Below are 25,027 nucleotides of genomic sequence, written 5' to 3'. Positions count from 1 at the left end.
CAGGGAAACCTGTATAATCAACCCAGTTTAGCCAGCCACCTAATGCAACTAACTGCACATTATGAAGTCTGTAGCAAGATATGGTCTATTTCTTTTGGCACCTTCTCCCATTCTACATTACTTTTTTTTTTCTGCCAAGCAGATTGTGCCAACAGCCTTCTTAGTACTGCTTTGCTCGACTCTGACTCCTGCTGTTGTGACAGAGCTTTAAAGAATAGAGAGAGGGGAAAAGTTAGAATGGCAGCATAAGCTCTGTTCCCCTCAGGAATGTGCTGTATGGAAACTGTCACTGCACAAACATGTTCACTTGCACCAAGATCACCAAAGGGAGCCCCTCTGTTCACTTTCAATTTATTTCAACAGGCATAGTGCTTCTGATGTGTGGTCCACTCTCTTACAGCAGAAAATTGTATAAGGATGCCAGAACTGTCCCCTTTGTATCAACAAAGGGAAAGAAAAGTTGCAGCCCTGGTAAGAATTGCATTCAAATCACAGCAAGCATTCCCACCAGCCTCCGCAAAAACAAACAAGAAAAAAGACTGGAATTCATTCAGCACCAGCTTCAGTTTCACAATACCTATAATTGCTCCCAATGGACTAATGAGGAAGCCAGCTCTCAGTCTCATAGGAAATGCTAACAGCCGCTCGGAAATAAAAGACACTTGGTGTTGTACAGCAGATGAAGCCAGCTCCTAAAAACACAGGGTGTGGGTGTGGGTGTGGGGGCGCTATTATGAATGTAAGGCTTTCAATTATTCCGTCATCAACTTTGTCTTTCTTTTGTGGCACTGTCTATTTTAAACTGAACCGTTGCACACAGGATGGCTATATTTATAAGTCTAACAAAATATGGTGAGAATCACCCAAAATAAATGACCAATGTGGGAAAAATCAATTATTGCTTGGAAACAGCTTTAGGTGGGTGTTCCCAAGCTGCTCCATTCAGACAAGTTGCATTATTCTAACTGCTTATTTAATCATCAGTTTAGGTTTCCAGGCTTAGATCAAATCTAATTACTACCTTGTGAATGGTAGATTACTAATATTTTCACATAAGACTATCTGCATTAAAATTCACTATGTCAATGACTCATCTTGTTTGCTCTTCCCCTGGACTAAGAATCAGATTGCACAATCTTTATACTTAAATTCAAGGATTCATAATGGAAATGATTAATTCTCATTTCAATGCACTTGACATTCTTGGACCTTTTAGGCTTACAGTACATACAGTGGAAATGGTGGAAAGCAGCATCTATAAAATCTTGTAAAACACAATTCACAATAACCAGTTCTCTACACAGGGACTAACCTAGTCAAAACTGGGATTCATGCCTTACTACTAGCAGGGTGCTCAAATTTTATTGCACTTTTTTAATGTTCTAATGTTATAATATAAACCAGATTTTGATTCTCTATGTTGCATGAGAACTAACCTTCTTGATATAATGAATGATTAAGAGCAAGGGACAGCTTCTCATTACACTTGTCATAATATTTTCCGGAACAGTAAAGCTGTTAAGATTAAACTTTCAAATACCATAGCAACTCATCTGTAGCTCCTCTCAACATATTTTTAATGCATCATGTATTGTTTGGGAAAGTGTTCTCCTGTACAAATGTTCAAAGTGAAAATTAATGTTAAATGCTAATATGTAACCTTGCACAATGCACGTTTTTGGTTCTCTCGCCTGATTTTGGCACCAATAAAACTTGTTCTTGCAATGCATTTCAAAGAACTACTTTTATGTCTTAGGCTACTAAAATAAAACAAAAGGATGAATTTATTTTTAACAGGAAAAAGGGATCAAGTCATAATATTAATACCTAAAAGGCCACAAGTCAAAAAAGATTATTTTAAATGATTGCAGCACATTTTGCACTGCCCCTCATTAGGGGCCTCAGGAAACACTGTCCTTTCCATCCACAAAAGGGACTACAAGCCATATCCACTTTCACAAATTAATGATACACTGAGATTTCTAACACCCCTTCTTCCTCTTACTACCATTTAGTATGTCACTTTCAGTATTAATGAAAAATTGAGCAGGAATAAAAATACTCCTGAACACAGTATATTATGAATTTGTTTTATTTGACAAAATACACTGAAAGAGATGTATCTCATTTGATTAACCTCTATTTTCATTTAACACCAGGTGAATCACTATGACCCTCAAAACTGAAATATCCTAACATAGACTGACACATTAAATGATCAAAATTGTTCGGATCACTACATAAAATTGAAGATATTTCATCCTAACAAAAAGATTAATTTGGAAAGCTTGCAGCGTTCATGAGATAATTGCAGTCTAGGGATTAGTAACATAAAACTGCTTCATCTCTCCTCATAAGCCAAGGATATCATTATTTCAAACTAATCACACCCTTATCAAGCTTTCTTCCTTAATTAACATGCTAACAGCTTTTTATTCAAAACAACTAACACCTGCCTACTGTATTTTTCACTCCATGCATCTGATGAAGTGGGTTTTAGCCCATGAAAGCTTATGCCCAAATAAATGTGTTAGTCTCTAAGGTGCCACAAGAACTCCTCATTGTTTTCACTCTTTTCTGCAACTCTTTTCTATTACCTTTAAGGATGGTGCACGAGTTATCCCTTTCCCTGCTGCTATGTAGTGCTATGAAGTGTGCATCAGAAAAGCTAAGCAGTGATCAAAACCAGTGAATATCTAGGTGTGGCAGAAGAGGTTGTTCACTTCTAAAGCTGACCTAAAGTTACATTACATGCACACAGTCAAATATTCTAATTAAACCTAGATGTATCCTGTTGTATTATTTACCAGTTCCAGCTTTCAATATTGCTTTGCTTACTCCTAGACAAGTTGTACAAGGCGCTGTTCTGTTCCAAACATGGCCAGTGCCTCACCCTTTCAGTTTGGTTTTTAAGAAGTTTAATCTCTTTTTAGCAACTGGGTCGGAATGATTGTTTCTGTGCAGTTTTAAAGCCTTCTCCAAACAACAGGCTATTGGTACTGGTGATAATCCAGCACTTGGCTAGGTGAGGGAGGAGTAGCAAAAAAGCCGAAACAAAATTTCCTTCCTCTTGGGAACTAAAAGGAAAAAGTGGAGAGAGAAAAATATTAAGGCAAAAAGGAAGTGCTTCTCTCCTTCTTGTGGCACCTTAGAGACTAACCAATTTATTTGAGAGTAAGCTTTCGTGAGCTACAGTATGCATCCGATGAAGTGAGCTGTAGCTAACGAAAGCATATGCTCAAATAAATTGGTTAGTCTCTAAGGTGCCACAAGTACTCCTTTTCTTTTTGCGAATACAGAGTAACACGGCTGCTAGTCTGAAACTTCTCTCCTTCTAAGTGTATTGAGATCAACTGAGTACAGCTGTGACATCTAGCAATAACACAAAGCACATGTCAAAACACTACTGGCATCCTTGTCCTTTATCCCAGACCTAACATGGGCTGATTGGACTCCAAACCACAAACCGGCTTGAGGGAAAGAAGGGGGAGCCAGGAGCCAGAAGCAAAGCTAAATTGACCCAGCTGTAATAACAAAGACACAAGGCTCATACCACAAGAGCTTTTTAAAAGAAAACACCGCAATTTAAAAGTTCTGTCATATAGATTAGGAGAAGGGAAATTCAGAGAATTTCTGGGTTTCACAAAGCTTTGTGAAAGCTGTCATGGAATGTATGTTTAAAGCAGTGTGAAAGGGATCTACCCATGTAACTCCTATTAAATTCCATACAAACCTTTGAAAACTTACCCAAAGATGTTTTATGAAACAGTTAGAACTTTTCATTTCTCCAGGAAATCTTTCCAAGATGTAAATATAATGCAAACCTAATGTTACACACAGTTTCTAAAAGGTCTATAGTTCCAGAATGCATAAATATCTAAATAAAGTACTAGAACTATCTCTATTTTAGAGGCCTTTTGGCCAAGTATACCCTTTTTATTTTTAATGGAAAGAACCCTTCCTCTCTCTCAGGACCCAGTTGTTAACCAGTGCTTATTTTTTTTCTCAGCAGCCACTTGTCCTCTCCAGTCTTCTTATGATACCCACCTTCCCTTTGTACTAAAAAGTAATTGTAACATATTGCTTTCAGCAAACAGGGGCTGCCATCAGTATTGCTTTCTAGATTAGTTTGCAAGGCATTCTTGAAGAGCAGTACAGCTCACACTTGAAGATTGAGTCACACCATCATCTTCGCTTTAAAGGGATGAATAAAGTGGAATTTTGGACTAGGTGTGGGTGAGGCACTGGAAGCATGGTTCTAGATGGAGCCCTGATACTAAGAGTAGATAGAGGTTAAGGAAGTGGCAGAGGGGATCAGATCTCCCAACGCTTCCATATATTTCCCTGAGATTTCCCTGGGCAACTGCAGGGTTGGCATAGTGTGTGGCTCTCCAACACTGCAGAGAGATAAAACCCCGCCCCTTATTACTGCAGGACAGTTCAGAGCATCTTCAAGTAGAAACTCTTGAGTCCCAATCTGGTAGATACTAGAGGCATGGTCCTGAAAGAGAGGTGAACATTCCTGCAAAGGTGTTGAGTGCCCTCAACTCTGACTGACAGGTCTCATCACCTCACAGGAGTGCTTAGCAAATTTGCAGAACTGAACCATGGGTGCTATGTAAAATGTATGGATCTTAAGCAAGATCATGTCCTCTTTCTTGGGAAAAACTAATAATAGAAGGGCTGAAGTTATTTAGAAAACTGCTTTTTCTTATGTTGTCACAATCATAAAATATGTATAGCTTTTGTCAAAACCGCCTTTTACTTGACAAAGTTCCATTGGGCAGAAAACAGTAGAATAACCTAATAGAGCAAACTCAGATTGAAGGTTTCAGAGTAGCAGCCGTGTTAAGTCTGTATTCGCAAAAAGAAAAGGAGTCTTGTGGCACCTTAGACTCTAAGGTGCCACAAGTACTCCTTTTCTTTTTCAGATTGAAGGACTAGTCATTTCTTCCCACAAGTCTGTCTGCTTTTTGATAAACTGGAGAAAATATGTACTTTGGCATTTTGAAAGGTGATAACTCCTTTCACTCCTCTCCAAATTTGCTGCATAACCCTCTTATTATCTCCTGAGTAAGCAAAAACAAAATGAGTGGAGATGAATAATGAATGCACTGTTGGCACAGATTTCCCAACAGTTTTATTAGGCACTCTACGTAATACCTCAGATATCCAGAGGAAAGGATCAATGCATACACAAAGTTTTTAAAAGTGGAAAAGAAATTAGAAATGTATTCTTCCTTTCTGGATATCTCACGAAAAGCCAGATTCTTACGATTATTTGACTTTGTATGACTTTGAAGTCTTATCTGAGGGATACATCAAAATATAAACAAAATAGAGGGGACCATGGAATGAAGAAAGTCAAACAGGTATTCCAGAGGTCCTCACTAGGAAATTTTTAAAGGCGGAGATGCCATTTACTAAATTGTTAAAATACTTCATTTGATTATTTTATGCACTAGAATTCTGATTTTTTTATATGAAATTCTCTACATGTACAATGCACCCACTGTGTGGGGGGACAGCATAAAGTCCCCTGCACCACGGATGATTGGCAAAGAGGCTGGGTAGGGAGAACGCAGGGATTTAGCCATGCAAGAGTACCTCACTTCTTCACAAAGAGTATTTGTGCCAGCCTCATTTAAGCCAGCACATCCCCTATGTAATCCTTCTGCATACCACCTAATTACTCAGGATTCATGTGGGTGAAGTTGATTTTTCCCTACTTAAATAATTTGACATTGTTAGACTTCAAAGCTGGAACTTTTGGGGGAGGGTAGGGGGGTCTTCTATGATAGATGGTACTGTTGGGGACACTGGGGCATGGCCACTAGGTAACTCGAGGGGATGGAAGACCACGAGTGTCGATGAAGCCCCCTCGCACTAGGCCCAGGTGTCCTTGGCCCCCCTCCTGCCTGGAGGCACTCGCAGCAGCTCTGCGTACTAGGCCCAAGTGTCCTTGGCCCCCCCGCCTGGAGGCACACACAGCAGTTATGCTAAGAATCTGCAACAATATGTTGCAGAGTCAGACTGCCTGAAACTAAGCAAGGCCAAACAGGGGAGATATGGAAAAACAATGCTGAATAAAGCAGCTTTATGTATAGTTTAACAAATAATACAGAGAATCAGGGAACTAGCTGGGAACTGGATTGGCTGGCTATATGGATACTTGGGGCAGCTTGCTATTGGATAAGTATGCTGGGAAAAAGGATGTATAAAAGCCTGTGTAACTTCCTGCTCTGTTGTGCAGGATTTGAGATTTTATTCTCCCTGTACCTTTTTGCAGCTTCAAATAAACTTTTCTGCTTCTCCACCCCGTTGTGATTATTGGGTGTAGCACACCGGGTAACGAACCACTCAAGCTGTTGTTCAGCCTCTCGGCACTGGGTGCCGGCAACAGCACTGGTAGTACTGCCTGTTATAAGTACTGCCTGACACTTCCCATTATAATACCCTCTTTTCACTTGCTTTGCCAAACTTTAACTATTTGGGTTTAGCCTGAAATTTTCCATGCCAGGTATTTGCCTCAACCTTTTTTTTTTTAATTTCAGCCAAAACAATTCAATCATTTCTGAGAATGATATCAGGTGAAAATATGCCGTTTTGCCAATGTTAAACAATTCTGGTGATCTTTTCTATGAAAGGTTGTAGTAGTCACACACGTTGGAGCAGGGACATGAAATTTGGCCTTTATGGCAGAGAGGTATCTTTTGCTGCCTTGTGAAAATCTACCTAGATTTGCCCAAGTTATAGGCCTTTGAAAAATCACAGTTTGCACATGCTAAGTACAGATTTACTAGCTTTGTAGCAGCTAAATTCCCCAGAAATCCTGTCTACACTAGCATGCTTCAGCGCAGGGCTGAACAGGACTTACCATAAAAATTGCATTTCTGGGTCACTACAGGCCATGCTGGACCCAGGCCTAGATAGCTGAACAGACAGCAGGAGCTGTGTCTTTCCTGTGTGCTCAGTGTCCCTCAGGGTGGGCCTCTGATAGACAGTGTAGAGAAGGAAGATTCCTGATTCAAATACAGAAGGGAGAAGAGCTGAAACTGTATAGGGGACAAGGGGGTGAGGGGAGGGACACAGGGACTGCAGGGGCACGGGTAGTTGGGGGAAGATGGGCTGGAAAGGAGATTAGCACTGTAGGTAGCCCTTATCAAGTTTTATTGTATAATTATAATTATGAATACTTAAATGAACACAGAAGATTTTTTTTTTAATTGCAGGCTGACTAATACAACATACGTATTGGATGCACAACTACAGTGTGCAAACAAATTATTTCATTTTAGGATATGAGTCCTGTCATGAATTCATGCTTGAAGAGCTGTATATTAGCCCATATAAATTTATTCTCTCAGACATAAGAGTATTCAGGTATTCCTGCATCTAGTTCATTTTTTTTCCTGAGAATCTTCAAAGCAAGCAATCTTAAATTGTGTGCCCACTCAGCTCACAGTTTTATTATCCTTATGTGGAATTCATTAGCATCTCTCAACTCATTTTCTATAATGTTTTACAAGTGCTCATGTAATATGTAATATGTGAGCACTCATTTTAAAACATTATAGAAAATGAGTTGAGTGCTAAGGAAATTCAAATAAGGACAATGAAACTATATCCTGAGAGGATACACAATGTACACACACAATGTACACAAAATGTACAAGATACACAAACACACACACAGAGTAATGTGTGTGCACTCATTGTAAAACATGTATTCTAGAAACATTTACATATACAGAGAGAAAAATACCCACATGCTCGTATGGCTATCTATCACAGACGTGTATATATGCACACACAAATATATAATACATTAAAAAGTACAAGAAATATATGTTTGAGATATTTTATATTACTTCAAACATGATTAAAAACATACTTTTAGCTAGACTACCTTGAGATATCCCAAAATCAATGCAAATGATCTACATTTATATTAGATGAATGATTATGGAACTATTGCTTATGACATTTCTAATCACATCTCAATTTTATTTTTAAGGAAAGAAATTATTTTTATATCTTGTAATGCTTTTTTTTTTTTTTAAGGCTGAGCCATATATTTGTGTAAACCCACTTTATAGCTCTTAGGACTGAAAGAATATTATGTCTTGTGAAAATCATGCATGGTTTGTTATTACAATTGTATATCCAAAGAAAACAAATATTATAGCGAGAATGGTTCACCATTTATTATCCATGAGTTGATGACGTGTTCAGTTTCAAATCCTAACCTAAGGATTTGAACAGGGGTCTCCTAATTTTCAAGAGGAAGCTCTAACCACTGTACTATGGGATATTCTGATAGGGAACAACCTCTATCTCTCCTGCTGAAGATGTTCCACTGTGGATAAATAATAAGTCACTGGAGCAGGGGGACTGGACCCAGGGTCTCCCATGTGGGTATCCCAACCACTGGACTACAGAGTCATTCTCTCTCTAGCCCAATGACTATTTAAGTATTTATCCACAGTGGACCAGTCATTGGCCCAGAAAGAGAGAGAGAGAGCACACCCTGGCTTTTGTGGATCACCTTCTAAAAGGTCTGTTTCTCCCCACACCTTGTACAGAGAGCTTAGGCACCTAACATGGTTTTGTGGATCACAGTGTTACTCCTTTGATTTTTCTAGGGGCTGTTCAGCATTGCAATGACTCAATTCCTTCATGGATTCACCTTAAGTAACTTGCTCAAGGTCACATATGAGGTCTGTGACAGAGCAGGGAACTTAACTTGTGTCTCCTAAGTTGTAGGTGAGTGCCCTAACCACTGGGCCATCAACTCTGCTAAATAAAATCCTATCTCAAGGGTTTGATTTCAATTACATTCACATCACATTATCACAGAAAACCCCACCTTTTAAAAGACTAACTGTGCAGCATGAATAAAAGAAGTATGAATGAGGAGGAAACGGGCCAAAGGGAGTTCTGACTAGAGTTCATCATGATTTTTTTTGACAAAATGCTTTTTTGTCAGAAAATGTCTATTTATCAAAACTGAAAGAGTCAATTTCAACTAATTTCCTATTTCAAATCTTTTGGAAAAAAAGTTTCAAAATTATCAGAATATCCATTTTGACATTTTCAAAATAAAGTTCAATATTTTCATTTTAAACAACTTTTTGTTTCAATATTTAAATTAATTTATAGTAAAATACAAACAAAAAATCAAAATGAAATGTTTCAAAATTATCAAAACAAAAAGTTTCAATTGGCCCAATCAAAAAAAAAAATTGCAGAGGGAGGGAGTTCATGAAAGTTTTTTTTCAGATTTCAACTTTTGTCTTAACTTGAGGTAGATAGGAAAAAAAATTTCTGCCCAGCTTCATTTCTGAACTGTCAGAGCCCATCCATTTTCTAGATTGTTTCTATTTCTTCTGGATATATATATCTAAAATATTCCAACTTTAATATCTTGATTTTTCTGTATCTATATCATACCTATAGCATCACATTCCCATTCACCCAGCAACTTATAAGTCTAGAGAGCTCACCATGACCCCTGAGTTACATTTTCTCCATCTCTATGTGTTCAACAGCTATCAATGCTTTAGAGATCTAATGGCCTTCAGTTTGTTCTGATGAAGTGTGACTCTTCAGAGCCATATACCTTTAACCTTCTTCTGCACTTCTCCACTGTATGTTGTTTTATCTCCAAAATTCAGAGCAGACTTCAAATGACAGGGGATCACCCTTTAACTTTCCCAGCTGGTGAGGTCACAGCATTTAAATTGCTTTCCTTGTGGATCTTGCAGAGATGATACAGAGAAGAAATACTCTTTCAGACAAAGTCACATACATTCTGCTCCCTCCCCCTTGAGAGATACAAGAGCTTGGTATATAGTAGGCATGGACAATTCAGTCTGAATTACTCAAAAAGTTACTATGGCATCAGAAACTAAAATGTATTCCTCTAAATGGATGTTAAATAGCAAAACATAAAAAGCAGAAGACAACACATTGCATAATTGTTTTGGCTCATTTACACTTCACTTTCCATAATTCTTCATTAAAGTTTAATTTCTCATGATGATCAGAGTTGCCAACCTAAGCTCTAAAGTATTATTCTTTTTGCAATGAATATTCGACTGCTTTGAAGTCAATGTGTAATTAGCTTAAAATACAAAGGTTACAAATCTCTCTTATTAAAGCCCATATCTCTGTTCTCCTTGGCAAGAATAAACAAGTCTCTTCCAAACAGAAATTTCAAGAAAATATTAAAGGGAGTGGAAAATCCATTATACATCACTGAAGAACAGAAAACTACAAACCAAAAACATGCTTATACAGCATCAACCACATGCTGTTGAAGCTGGAAAGTAAAAAGCCAGGACATCTGTGATAACACACTACTTCCGTCTGCCTCATGTTTCCCCAGCTGATAAATCTAGGAAAGTGTCAAACTGTTAAGGATGTACTAGAATATACTGTGTTTCAAGCATTTCATTAAGCCTCTGTATGCTTAACTGAGAGCTCTTACCTGATTGAGGTCATTCTCAAAATAACAGGTTTCAGAGTAGCAGCCGTGTTAGTCTGTATTTGCAAAAAGAAAAGGAGTACTTGTGGCACCTTAGAGACTAACCAATTTATTTCAGCGATGAAGTGAGCTGTAGCTCACGAAAGCTTATGCTCAAATAAATTGGTTAGTCTCTAAGGTGCCACAAGTACTCCTATTCTCAAAATACTTCACCAATGAAGCAGGCTGCTCTCTTCACTTGAGATAATAAGGTTAAAAACACCACTTTCAAGGCACCATCTGTACTTTTAAGAACTTTTTCAGTGTTTAACATTTGTTAACAATGAAATTGTGATTGCTGGAATTTGAAAAACCCAGTTCACCACTCATCTATTTATTATTTAATATAAATTTCACCTTTTAGAAATAAGAATTAATCCTTTTTTTAGGATCAATCATCTGGAAAACATAATAATACGTACACACATTTGTCATTCATACAAATGTGATTGAATAAATCCATCCTAACAGCTCTGTTCGCCAGTAGAAAAAAATAAGCTGGAAAAGTAACTATGGACACATATATATAACCTTTTACAAGTTATCAAATTAAAAGAGACAGCCTCTTATCTCAACTCACACATACACACACATACGAACTATATATTTTGTTCTATGTTAGCCCCGTGAACTTGAAACACTGGAGCAACTTGAAGCAATGGAAGAATCTTAATGCTAAAATATACCATTTGTTAGAAAGTATCATAGTTCAAGTAGGTGCTATATACTGTAAGAACCTCTGCCAATGCTAATTTTGATCTTAAGTATAATTTCTTTTCCAGTTTTGGCCGGAGTACAAACTGCCAATTAGGCAAGATTACAGAATTACAGAGAGAATTCCTAATATGTTTAATATCCAATAAGCAATATGTTAAGGCCACCAAAGTTGAGGCCATCATTTGTAATCTAAAATTAGATTTTAACTCTAATTTGCAGACACTTGCACCACCTCCGGCTTCCCTTTGATGTCCTTATTTATGCTACTCCCCACTTAAAACTAAACAAACAAAAGTGTGTGCGCTGTGGCTGCATGTTCCAAAGATGTAGGTAACTGAGCAAATTAACCTGTTTGATACCCAATATACCGGAAACAAAACTATCCACAAAATGACAGTCTTGCTCTGGACTGAGTATTGTTTTTATCAGCATTAAACACCACGGCCCTTATCTGGAGAAAAACAAAGAATAAATGCAAGAAGCAGAAGAAAAGGAGCTTAGCAAAAACCAATTATATCTTGCTAAATTGTACTTTACACTTTCCCTCTAAGTGAGCCCCTACTTTTCTTTTTCTTTTTAATGGATCCCTTTAATGTGCTTGAGGTAAAGAAATGACATGTGGTATATTCTTCTGCAGAAGGATCTGCAGTAGCGCAGTTTGCACCAGTCTATTGCACAGGTGTTTTAGTTTATATTTGCTACTTAGCTAGGTAGAAAATGAGGGAAAGAATTCCTTACAGTTATTCACAGAGAAGACATGCAGACAGAGCATTTCTATGGCACTGGTAATGATGTCCAGGTCAAAGCCCTCAAAAAAAGTTCCTTCTTCTCTTCACTAACACCAAACTATTACCTGAGAATATATACAGCCTGCTCCACTGATATGGAGTCACTAAGGAGATGGATGAAGTAATGTATATCCACACACAGAATATATCTGTGAACATAAAGGCCATGGCACAAATGTAAGCAATACACTCCCTTTAGTGTTAAATAACAGATGGTGCAAGTCACTTGAGAATCTCTGTGTAATAGTCCAACAGAATGGAGGTGATTTGTTGTTAACTGAGAGGAGGAAGCAGAATTTTATTCCATTACTATCAGTGAAATGAAAAGAACATCACACACTAGGCTTTCATACCTGGGAAGTGCCCAGCCACAAGCCACCAGGAACAAAGCTAGTTTTACATGTTATAGCTGAAAAACAACTGTGTAATAGACCAGTCACATTAATAATCATAAAGTGTTGAAATCTCTGTTTGAGTTTGTAACCTAACTTCTTACAAAGGAGAGAAAAGGTGGGTGAGGCTGCCGAGGCAATATCTTGTATTGGACCAACTTCTCCTGGTGAGAGGGACAAACTTTCAAGCCACACAGAATTCTTCTTCAGGTCTGGGAAAGGTACTCCAAGGGCCACAGGTAAATGCAACATGGAATTGATTGTTTAGCATAAGTGGGTAGCACATATTCTAAGGGACCATTCAAGGTAGAGTGTCCCATTAACACCTTTGCAGTCCTAGGACAAAAAGAGGGGTAGTGGGTTACAGATTGTTGTAATAAGCCATAACAGAACTTTCTGGAGGGCTTTGACATGGACATGAACCAGTGAAAGAGTGATTGGAGCAGTGGGACTGGACCTATGGTCTCCCATGGGATTTTTCTAACTATTGGACTACAGAGTCATTCTCTCTCCATCTCTCTGGCCTCATGACTGATTTTGAAATGGAGGGGACAAGGGGCAAGAAGCTGCCTGACTCCTGGCAATTGGTTCCTATTGCTTGGTTGGATCTCTAGCGGAGATAGGTGCCTCTCTGCAACTTGGACTTAGGCACCTATCTCTGATGGAGAGCAGGGCTTAGCATACCTGTTTTTGACATCTCCCATTAGCTAGTTTAGGCAAGTCCCTGCTTAGCATGCTGGCTTTTGTGGATCATATTCTTAGGCACTTATCTCTCCCCATTCATTGTATGGAAGCCTAGTTGCCTAACTCAGGCTTTGTGGATCACTGTGTTTTCCCTGTGATTTTCTCGGCACCTAAAAGTTAGGCACTGTGATATTCAGTGTTCCAATTCCTAAGTTAGTTTGTGGTTCCCACTCGGAGTCCTGTGGGAAGTGCTTTCTGAAGCAAATTGAAATATAACATCAATATCAGTTAGAGAATAAAGGAACTGTTTACCCATGAGCCACTCCAGTTAAACCTCATGCAGATTGGGTGCAAGTTTAGGATGATGTCTGAGCCACAAAGCTTCTAAACGCTACTGAACACAGATAAACATGGTAAAACAATGAACTAACATTTAGTAACACTTTGATATATATATAGCGCTTTTCATCTGGGGATCTCAATGCACACCTCAGTCATTAACCTTCTCAATAGCCCTATGAAGTTGAACTAAGTAGGTGTACAGAAGGGTACTGCGAGGCAAAAAGAGTGCTAGATAACTTGCCCAGTATTACATAGAAAATCTGTGACAGAAACAGGACTCACGTCTCATTGTACAGACTCTTAATCTGCTTCTCAAACCATTAAGCCACATTTCACTTTATTCCGAGAGACTTGCAGTCCATTCCAAAGTACACTGCATCATTTCTTTGTGCACCCAACATTCAGACATGGGAATTTTACTCATTCCTGTGAAAACATATAGTGTTCCAGTTCCATACAGTGTTTTAAGGAGTTTGGGGGGGAGGGGCTTAGGGGGAAATGTATGATGCTTATTTGCATTTTAATCTTAACTGTCCTAAGCAATTCTAGTAACATGAGTTTTCCCATTTGAAAAAAATTTCATAACTATTATTAAATGAACAGTTAACCAAAGACCTTCACTAGGAAAAAAATTAAAATAATAAAACCAACAAAAAAAAATTGTAGCTGGAAACTATTTTTCATGACAGACTTATAATCAATGCCATTTTACAAACTGAGCTGATCATATAAGATCTAAGTTAGCAAAATAAATCATCACTGCAATTTACAACTGATCGGAAAATTTTAACAGCCTCAGGCAAATCAGTCATTAACTGCTACTGATTTGGAGGGTAACATAGCATTAATAATTCAATTAAAAAAGGCTTTGAGCAATAAAAGCTTAGGGTTATTTATTTAACCAATTAGATTCTTTCTGGCAGCATCCCTGCTTTTGTAAATATGAGTAAACCATGCATGTTCTTCAATTAATCATGAGAATTGTAAACTACAAATCTGCAGTCCCTGCCTTTCAGTTGGAGAGATGCACTGAATGAGAAGCCCTCAAGATTGAGAGGAAAAATACAATTTCTGCTACTTTTGTAGGCATAATTTATAGTCTCTCTCTGTGGATTAGAGAGTTGGCACTTAGACGATGGGCTAATTAGAAAAGCTTGGCCACTAGTGCCTAACGATCCACTCCTTGTGCACCATTTTCCTAATCCTCTGAGAGACGGGTACAAACTGCACCTATAAAAAGTTATAATCCATTAACATGCATATGAGGTGCACCTTCTTACCACTAATGTTTAACAATCATCCCTGATCTATTAAAGAGACTGGTACAGACTAATCTCTAATCTCTAAAATGTTATACTGAATCATCCGATATATCATTTATTAATAGTTTTATTTTGTTTTAAAAGCAGCGTGATATGTCATTACTATGATATTCGTAGGCTTGGTTACTGCATTTTTAATGTATGGAATGCTTCAGCTCTCCCTCTCTTGGAGAATTGATCTCTGACTCCCACAATACATATAAACCAACTGGGCAAAATTCTCTTCTGTAAAGAGTAAGTAAGTTCTTGCTTCAGTTCTCTTGCTCAGTGAACCAAAATAGTTGAAATCTCTGAAGTGCACTGGCCTTATGTGTTGGATATTCAATCTTCTGTCTTAGCCCTGCAACGGCAAACCATTCTTATTTTATTTTATTTTTGGCTCTGCTTATTTTGGATAATAGCCAGAATTAGTCATAAGTCTTTCACGGAGGTCACAGAAGTCATGGATTTCAGGACTCCCTGACTTCCACAGCTGCAGCCGCTACTCCAGAGGCACCCTGGGACCTGCCACACTGGCTGTAGCCCAGGTGGCCCCAGGCAGCTGGTCCCGGGTGCTGCCCCTGAGCAGAGGTTGGGGAGCAGCAGCGGTGCCCTGGGCCACACACACACACACACATACCCCCTGAAGGAGTAGCGGCGGGACCATGGGCCACCCCCACCCAGAGAAGCAGCGGCGGGACTCTGGGACACCTGCCCCCAAGAGCAGTGGTGGGGCCCCAGGACTTCCTCCCTAGGAGTAAAAGCGACTGCCAGAGCACACCCCTACCCCCAGAGCAGCAGCATCCGCAGGAGCATTCCCCTCCCCCAGCACCTAAGATTTAGTTAGGGGTATTTTTACTAAAAGTCATGGTCAGGTCACTGGCCGTGACTTTCTATTTATTGCCCCTGACCTATCCATGACTTTTACTAGAAATACCTGTGACTAAATCATAGCCTTAGTTATGACACATCATACAATCTGCTTCTAGCTGATGATAGAACCAGCTTAGACGAATGAAAGAATTGGAAATATATTGTTGCTTTTTACACAGAGATGAGGGGCTTAGGGCCCAATTGGCCCCCACTTAAACAGGTGAAAACTCCCACTTAAATCAAGTGTATTCAGAATTCATAGAATCATAGATAATCAGGGTTGGAAGGGACGTCAGGAGGTCATCTAGTCCAATCCCCTGCTTAAAGCAGGACCAATCCCCAACTAAATCATCCCAGCCAGGGCTTTGTCAAGCCTGACCTTAAAAACCTTTAACGAAGAATATTCCACCACCTCCCTAGGTAACCCATTCCAGTGCTTCACCACCCTCCTAATGAAAAACTTTTTTCCTAATATCTGATTTAAACCTCCCCCACTGCAACTTGAGACCATTACTCCTTGTTCTGTCATCTGGTACCACTGAGAACAGTCTAGAGCCATCCTCTTCGCTACCCCCTTTCAGATAGTTGGAAACAGCTATCAAATCCCCCCTCATTCTTCTCTTCTGCAGACTAAATAATCCCAGTTCTCTCATCCTCTTCTCATAAGTCATGTGCTCCAGTCCCCTAATCATTTTTGTTGACCTCCTCTGCACTCTTTCCAATTTTTCCACATCCTTCTTGTAGTGTGGGGCCCAAAACTGGACACAGTACTTGACACAGATGAGGCCTCACCAATACCAAATAGAGAGGAATGATCACATCCCTCGATCTGCTGGCAATGCTCCTACTTATACAGCCCAAAATGCCATTAGCCTTCTTGGCAACAAGGGCACACTATTGACTCATATCCAGCTTCTCGTCCACTGTAACCCCTAGGTCCTTTTCTGCAAAACTGCTGCCTAGCCACTCAGTTCCTAGTCTGTAGCAGTGCATGAGATTCTTCCATGCTAAGGGCAGGACTCTGCACTTGTCCTTGTTGAACCTCATCAGATTTCTTTTGGCCCAATCCTCCAATTTGTCTAGGCCCCTCTCTATCCTATCCCTACCCTCCAGTGTACCTACCACTCCTCCCAGTTTAATGTCACCTGCAAACTTGCTGAGGGTGTAATCCACGCCATCCTCCAGATCATTAATAAAGATATTGAACAAAACTGGCCCCAGGACTGACCCTTGGGGCACTCCGCTTGATAGCAGCTAGACATGGAGCCATTGATCAATACCCATTGAGCCCGACGATCTAGCCAGCTTTCTACCCACCTTACAGTTCAGTCATCCAGCCCATACTTCTTTAACTTGCTGGCAAGAATACTGAGGGAGACCGTATCAAAAGCTTTGCTAAAGTCAAGGAATAACACGTCCACTGCTTTCTCCTCATCCACAGAGCCAGTTATCTTGTCATAGAAGGCAATTAGGTTAGTCAGGCATGACTTGCGTTGGTGAATCCATGCTGACTGTTCTTGATCACTTTCCTCTCCTCTAAGTGCTTCAAAATTGATTCCTTGAGGACCTGCTCCATGATTTTTCCAGGAACTGAGCTGAGGCTGACTGGCCTGTAGTTCCTCGGATCCTCCTTCTTCCCTTTTTTAAAGATGGGCACTACATTAGCCTTTTTCCAGTCATCCGGGACTTCCCCGGATCACCATGAGTTTTCAAAGATAATGGCCAATGGCTCTGCAATCACATCCGCCAACTCCTTTAGCACTCTCGGATGCAGTGCATCCGGCCCCATAGACTTGTGCTTGTCCACTTTTTCTAAATATTCGTGAACCACTTTTCTCCACAGAGATCTGGTCACCTCCTCCCCATACTGTGCTGCCCAGTGCAGTAGTCTGGGAGCTGACCTTGTTCGTGAAGACAGAGGCAAAAGAAGTATTGAGTACATTAGCTTTTTCCACATCCTCTGACACGAGGTTGCCTCCCTCATTCAGTAAGGGGCCCACACTTTCCTTGACCACCTTCTTGTTGCTAACATACCTAAAGAAACCCTTCGTGTTACTCTTAACATCCCTTGCTAGCTGCAACTCCAAGTGTGATTTGGCCTTCCTGATTTCACTCCTGCGTGCCTGAGCCATATTTTTATACTCCTCCCTGGTCATTTGTCCAATCTTCCACTTCTTGTAAGCTGCTTTTTTGTGTTTCAGATCAGCAAGGATTTCACTGTTAAGCCAAGCTGGTCACCTGCCATTTGCTATTCTTTCTACACATCGGGATTGTTTGTTCCTGCAACCTCAATAAGGATTCTTTAAAATACAGCCAGCTCTCCTGGACTCCTTTCCCCTTCATGTTATTCTCCCAGGGGATCCTGCCCATCATTTCCCTGAGGGAGTCAAAGTCTGCTTTTCTGAAGTCCAGGGTCCATATTCTGCTGCTCTACTTTCTTCCTGGTGTCAGGATCCTGAACTCGACCATCTCACGGTCACTGCCTCCCAGGTTCCCATCCACTTTTGCTTCCCCTACTAATTCTTCCCTGTTTGTGAGTAGCAGGTCAAGAGGAGCACGGCCCCTACCTGGTTCCTCCAGCATTTGCACCAGGAAATTGTCCCCTACACTTTCCAAAAACTTCCTGGATTGTCTGTGCACTGCTGTATTTCTCTCCCAGCAGATATCGGGGTGACTGAAGTCTCCCATGAGCATCAGGGCCTGTGATCTAGTAACGTCTGTTAGTTGCCTGAAGAAAGCCTTGTCCACTTCATCCCCCGGGTCTGGTGGTCTATAGCATCAACCTTGTTGCTCACATTTCTAAACTTAACCCAGAGACTCTCAGGTTTTTCTGCAGTTTCGTATTAGAGCTCTGAGCATTCATACCGTTCTCTTACATACAATGCAACTCCCCCACCTTTTCTGTCCTGCCTGTCCTTCCTGATATTGGAGCCTTAATGTTTGGGGGCCTCCTTGGTATATGTAATTATTCCCAGGGAGACAATTAGGGGAATCAAGTGAGTATTGACAGAGCATGTTTGCTTTTATAATTGGTTTACATTAAAAATAATAATAATAATAAATAATAATAAGCAACAGAAAACAACCTTCCTGATTAAATAAATAATAAACTAAATGTCAACTTCCCCACACAGATTAGGATTTCTCAAGATCACCTCTGGGAGAAACAATGAAAACAATAACCACAGGGCGTTTTATATGTGTTTGAAATTAAACCAATATCTCTAGAAAATTTATGAGATGCTGGTTCTCAGTGTAAATTCAGCCACAAAACATCATGTTTTAATTGACTTTCTTTCATTCTCCAGTTGTTGTTTTTTAACACAAATGGGGCATCACTGACCAAGCTAGTATTTTCAGGAAATGATCCCAAAAATTAGGCACTCAAGTTTACATTTGGCACCTAAACAGAAGGCCTGGGTTTCAGAAGGGATATGCACTTGGCAAGAACCACTGAAATAAAGGGGCGCTATGAGTCTCAGTATCTCTAAAAATCAGGCCATCTATTCAGATACGTAATACGGATTTAGGGCTAGATCCACAAAGGGTCTTGGGTGCTACAATGCTCAGTTTTGCACCACCTACCTTATGCTTTGCTACCCAGTGGAATCCACAGCCATGGGCAGCACGTGAAACCCCCATTCAGGGAGGATAGCCCCTGCTCTGCCCCTTCTGCCCAAGGCCCCACCCCCTTCTGCCCAAGGCCCTTACCCCCACTCCGCCCCCCTACTCTTGCCTGCCAGGGCCAGAGGAGCCCTGAGCCCCCCACCACAGCCAGAGGAGCCCTGGCCCACCCGCCTGCCTGAGCCACCCCAATCCCTGGCTGGCCAGAGAAGCCCCAAGCCCACGGCCTCAAATGACATGCCTAGACTCCTCGTACAGTGCACAGGGAAAGTTAGTTGCCTAAATATGGAATCCATAAAAGCCAGCATGCTGAGCAGGGAGCCACCTAAGCTAACAAATGCTGAGAAAAGGGGTGTTGCCTAAGTCCAGCTCTTCTCAGAAAGCTAAGTGCCTAAGTCTGGCCTGAATGAAGGCTCCTATCTCTCCTTGGAATTCACAGCTGTGAACTCTTTCCTGGAGACAGGTGCCTACGGTTTTTTTTTTTTGTTTGTTTCCAAGAAATATGGGGCGGGAGGCTTAACAGTGAAATCTTTGGTGAGCTTAAACTCAAAAAGGAAGCTTACAAGAAGTGGAAATTTGGACAGATCACGAGGAAGGAGTATACAAATATTGCTAGAGCATGCAGGGGTGTAATCAGGAAAGCCAAGGCACAATTGGACTTGCAGCTAGCAAGGGATGTGAAGGATAACAAGAAGGTTTCTACGGGTATGTTAGAAACAAGAAAAAGGTCAGGGAACGTGTAGGACCCTTAATTAATGGGGGAGGCAACCTAGTGACAGATGATGTGGAAAAAGCTGAAGTACTCAATGCTTTTTTTGCCTCGGTTTTCACAAACAAGGGCAGTTCCCAGACTGCTGCACTGCGTAAAACAGCATGAGGAGGAGGTGAACAGCCCTCAGTGATGAAAGAACAGCTGAAAGACTATTTAGAAAAGCTGGACATGCACAAGTCAATGGATCCAGATCTAATGCGTCCGAGGGTGCAGAGGGAGTTGGCTGATGTGGTGGCAGATCCATTGGCCATTATCTCTGAATAATCGTGGTGATCGGGGGAGATCCAGAATAATTGGAAAAAGGCAAATATAGTGCCCATATTTTAAAAAGAGAAAAAAGAGAACCCGGGGAACCACAGACCGGTCAGCCTCACTTCAGTCTCTCGCAAGATCATGGAACAGGTCCTCAAGGAATCCATTTTGAAGCACTTGGAGGAGAGGAAGGTGATCAGGAACAGTCAACATGGATTTACCAAGGGCAAGTCATGCCTGACCAACCTGATTGCCTTCTATGATGAGATAACTGGCTCTGTGGATATGGGGAAGTGGTGGACATGATATATCTTGACTTTAGCAAAGCTTTTGATATGGTCTCCCACAGTATTCTTGCCAACAAGTTAAAAAAGTATGGATTGGATGAATGGACTATAAGGTGGATAGAAAGCTGGATAGATCATTGGGCTCAACGGGTAGTGATCAATGGCTTGATGTCTAGTTGGCAGCTGGTATCAAACAGAGAACCCCAGGGGTCAGTCCTGGGGCCAGTTTTGTTCAACGTCTTCATTAATAATCTGGAAGACCTAGTGACAGAGGATGTGGAAAAAGCTAATGTACTCAATGCTTTTTTTGCCTCTGTTTTCACTAACAAGGTCAGCTCCCAGACTGCTGCGCTGGGCATCACAAAATGGGGAAGAGATGGCCAGCCCTCTGTGGAGATAGAGGTGGTTAGGGACTATTTAGAAAAGCTGGACGTGCACAAGTCCATGGGGCCGGACGAGTTGCATCCGAGAGTGCTGAAGGAATTGGCGGCTGTGATTGCAGAGCCATTGGCCATTATCTTTGAAAACTCGTGGCGAACCGGGGAAGTCCCGGATGACTGGAAAAAGGCTAATGTAGTGCCAATCTTTAAAAAAGGGAAGAGGAGGATCCTGGGAACTACAGGCCAGTAAGCCTCACTTCAGTCCCTGGAAAAATCATGGAGCAGGTCCTCAAAGAATCAATCCTGAAGCACTTGCATGAGAGGAAAGTGATCAGGAACAGCCAGCATGAATTCACCAAGGGAAGGTCATGCCTGACTAATCTAATCGCCTTTTATGATGAGATTACTGGTTCTGTGGATGAAGGGAAAGCAGTGGATGTATTGTTTCTTCACTTTAGCAAAGCTTTTGACACGGTCTCCCACAGTATTCTTGTCAGCAAGTTAAGGAAGTATGGGCTGGATGAATGCACTACAAGGTGGGTAGAAAGCTGGCTAGATTGTCGGGCTCAACGGGTAGTAATCAATGGCTCCATATCTAGTTGGCAGCCGGTATCAAGTGGAGTACCCCAAGGGTCGGTCCTGGGGCCGGTTTTGTTCAATATCTTCATAAATGATCTGGAGGATGGTGTGGATTGCACTCTCAGCAAATTTGCGGATGATACTAAACTGGGAGGAGTGGTAGATACGCTGGAGGGGAGGGATAGGATACAGAAAGACCTAGACAAATTGGAGGATTGGGCCAAAAGAAATCTGATGAGGTTCAATAAGGATAAGTGCAGGGTCCTGCACTTAGGACGGAACAACCCAATGCACAGCTACAGACTAGGGACCGAATGGCTAGGCAGAAGTTCTGCGGAAAAGGACCTAGGGGTGACAGTGGACGAGAAGCTGGATATGAGTCAGCAGTGTGCCCTTGTTGCCAAGAAGGCCAATGGCATTTTGGGATGTATAAGTAGGGGCATAGCGAGCAGATCGAGGGACATGATCGTTCGCCTCTATTCGACATTGGTGAGGCCTCATCTGGAGTACTGTGTCCAGTTTTGGGCCCCACACTTCAAGAAGGATGTGGATAAATTGGAGAGAGTCCAGCGAAGGGCAACAAAAATGATTAAGGGACTGGAACACATGAGTTATGAGGAGAGGCTGAGGGAGCTGGGATTGTTTAGCCTGCAGAAGAGAAGAATGAGGGGGGATTTGATAGCTGCTTTCAACTACCTGAAAGGGGGTTCCAAAGAGGATGGCTCTAGACTGTTCTCAATGGTAGCAGATGACAGAACGAGGAGTAATGGTCTCAAGTTGCAGTGGGGGAGGTTTAGATTGGATATTAGGAAAAACTTTTTCACTAAGAGGGTGGTGAAACACTGGAATGCATTACCTAGGGAGGTGGTAGAATCTCCTTCCTTAGAGGTTTTTAAGGTCAGGCTTGACAAAGCCCTGGCTGGGATGATTTAACTGGGAATTGGTCCTGCTTTGAGCAGGGGGTTGGACTAGATGACCTTCTGGGGTCCCTTCCAACCCTGATATTCTATGATTCTATGATTCTATGGATGATGGGATTAATTGCACCCTCAGCAAGTTTGCAGATGACACTAAGATGAGGGGAGAGGTAGATATGATGGAGGGTAGGGATAGGGTCCAGAGTGACCTAGACAAATTGGAGGATTGGGCCAAAAGAAATCTGATGAGGTTCAACAGGGACAAGTGCAGAGTTCTGCACTTAGGAAGGAAGAATCCCATGCACCGCTACAGGCTGGGGACCAACTGGCTAAGAAGCAGTTCTACACAAAAGGACCTGGGGATTACAGTGGACAAGAAGCTGGATATGAGTCAGCAGTGTGCCCTTGTTGCCAAGAAGGCCAATGACATATTGGGCTGTATTAGTAGGAACATTGCCAGAAGATCAAGGGACGTGATTTCCACTCTATTCGGGACTGGTGAGGCCACACGTGGAGTATTGCATCCAGTTTTGGGCCCCCCATTACAGAAGGGATGTGGACAAATTAGAGAGAGTCCAGCGAGGGCAACGAAAATTATCAGGGGGCTGGGGCACATGATTTATGAGGAAAGGCTGAGGGAACTGGGCTTGTTTAGTCAGCAGAAGATAAGAGTGAGGGGGGATTTGATAGCAGCCTTCAACTACCTGAAGGGGAGTTGCAAAGAGGATGGAGCTAGGCTGTTCTCAGTGGTGGCAGATAACAGAACAAGAAGCAATGGTCTCAAGTTGCAGTGGGGGAGATTTAGGTTGGATATTAGGAAACACTATTTCACTAGGAGGGGGTGAAGCACTGGAATGTGCTAGGGAGGTGGTGGAATCTCCATCCTTAGAGATTTTTAAGGCCCGGCTTGACAAAGCCTTGGCTGGGTTGATTTAGTTGGTGTTGGTCCTGCTTTGAGCAGGGGGGTGGACTACATGACCTCCTGAGGTCTCTTCCAATCCTAATATTCTATGATTCTAAGATGCTTAAATTTTTGTCCAAGTTGTTATCTATAAAGTAATGAATACTGATATCTATTTTGTACTAATCCTTTCCCACCTACTCTGCATTTATTAACTTCATTAACTGCTCGGCATTCATAGAATAAGAACTGTAGGTTAATCCAAACTAATTCCAGCTCTCTCTCCTTTACTTTGCCTCTCTTCTTTTTTCTTGTGAATTCACTGTGCTACTGAAGTGAAGAAATGGTTCAAACACCAAATGTTTGAAAAGGACTAGCAACCCTGTGAAACCATACAGCAATTTCCAACTGTCTTTAAGAACATAATTCACATGTGTTAGAGCCGGAGGCAGTGAAGTAACTGAACCCATTAGAACTTGTTAGTACAAGAAAGGCACATACACTGTAGACTTTAAAACAGCTGTACTCTCATAAAGGAAGTAGAATATAGTTTACACCAATGTGAACTCTGTGTTAAATGATTATATTCTTTCTTTTAAATAGTATAATCCATCTCAATTGATCCCAAAGGGACTTTACATATTTATCAGAGAGCTATAGAATTTCTGCCAATGCTGTTATGTCATCTCAAGGGTGAAATTCAGCAGATATTTAACAGAGCATAGCTACACTTTTATTCCTCTTATTAATTATTCTTCAAACACATAAAAATGTGCTAGGTGACTCACGGAAACAAATACAAATGATTGACAAATGATTGTCCTAATTTTAATGAAAAAAATTAAATCCATTCAAAATAGCTTTCAACCAAAAATAAATCTGCACCAAAGACCTGTATCATTTTGAAAGTAAATGTGATTACTTTCTATAGAATTGGAATCCCGTACTCACACTGAATAATACCTTACTCCACAAGTATTCCTACTCACATCAATGGGACTACTTCTGCTAGAAAATGGCCAATTCATAAAAAGCCCATGAAAAATTACATCTCTGGGAAATGGAAGGGTTTTCAGCAAAATCACAACAGTTTTCATATTAAATTTCAATTTTTTGGTCATCTTTCCATAGCTCTTCTAAGCAATTTAAAGGAAAAAACATGATTGTTTGTTGATTTTGTTTTAGATTTCAGAATCATCTCAGCATGTACCCAAAATAATGGCTTGGGGCACTTTTTTCTTTTTGTAGTTAACATAAAAATCGCTAAAACTTAACTAACACCATTGCCACTGCTACCTTGATAGACAGAGAACAAGGTGGGCTGTTTTCCTAATTTGCTGCCCTCTGCCCTGTTCTGGTACACCTCTATTCCATACAGTTCATAGCTGCAGCCCCTCCACTACCCAATCTGAAATCTCTCTTCTGCTGCTTAAACTTAAATCCCTGCTGACTTCATGTCTAGATTCTAATAATGTCCACCCACACTCTTAACTACTCAAGCTTCCTACCATGCACACACATAACACACTAGTTACAAAACCACATATGTGAGGGGAGACAGGGCTTGCCAGTCTCAGGCTTAATTGTTTTGTGCTTTATTATTTTGTCCATGTATATGGCAGAAAGAAAATTCAAAGGAGCCCAGGCAGCTCCCTCACAGGAGGTCCAGGGGAAGAGGGAGCATGCTGGA

At 41.0% G+C, this 25,027-nt stretch overlaps 1 protein-coding gene across 4 annotated transcripts in view; it reads right to left on the bottom strand.

The window, feature by feature from the left end:
• The window catches only part of SEMA5A (semaphorin 5A), a 659,545-nt gene that overhangs the window by 524,806 nt on the left and 109,712 nt on the right, over window positions 1–25,027 (bottom strand). The gene's annotated exons all lie outside the window — the stretch shown is intronic.

The sequence above is a fragment of the Lepidochelys olivacea genome, assembly GCF_965140295.1.
Source record: "Lepidochelys olivacea isolate rLepOli2 genome assembly, chromosome: 2".
Taxonomy (NCBI): Eukaryota; Metazoa; Chordata; order Testudines; family Cheloniidae; genus Lepidochelys; species Lepidochelys olivacea.
Note: the sequence above shows the minus strand (reverse complement) of the source record. Positions and strands in the feature narration are given on the sequence as shown.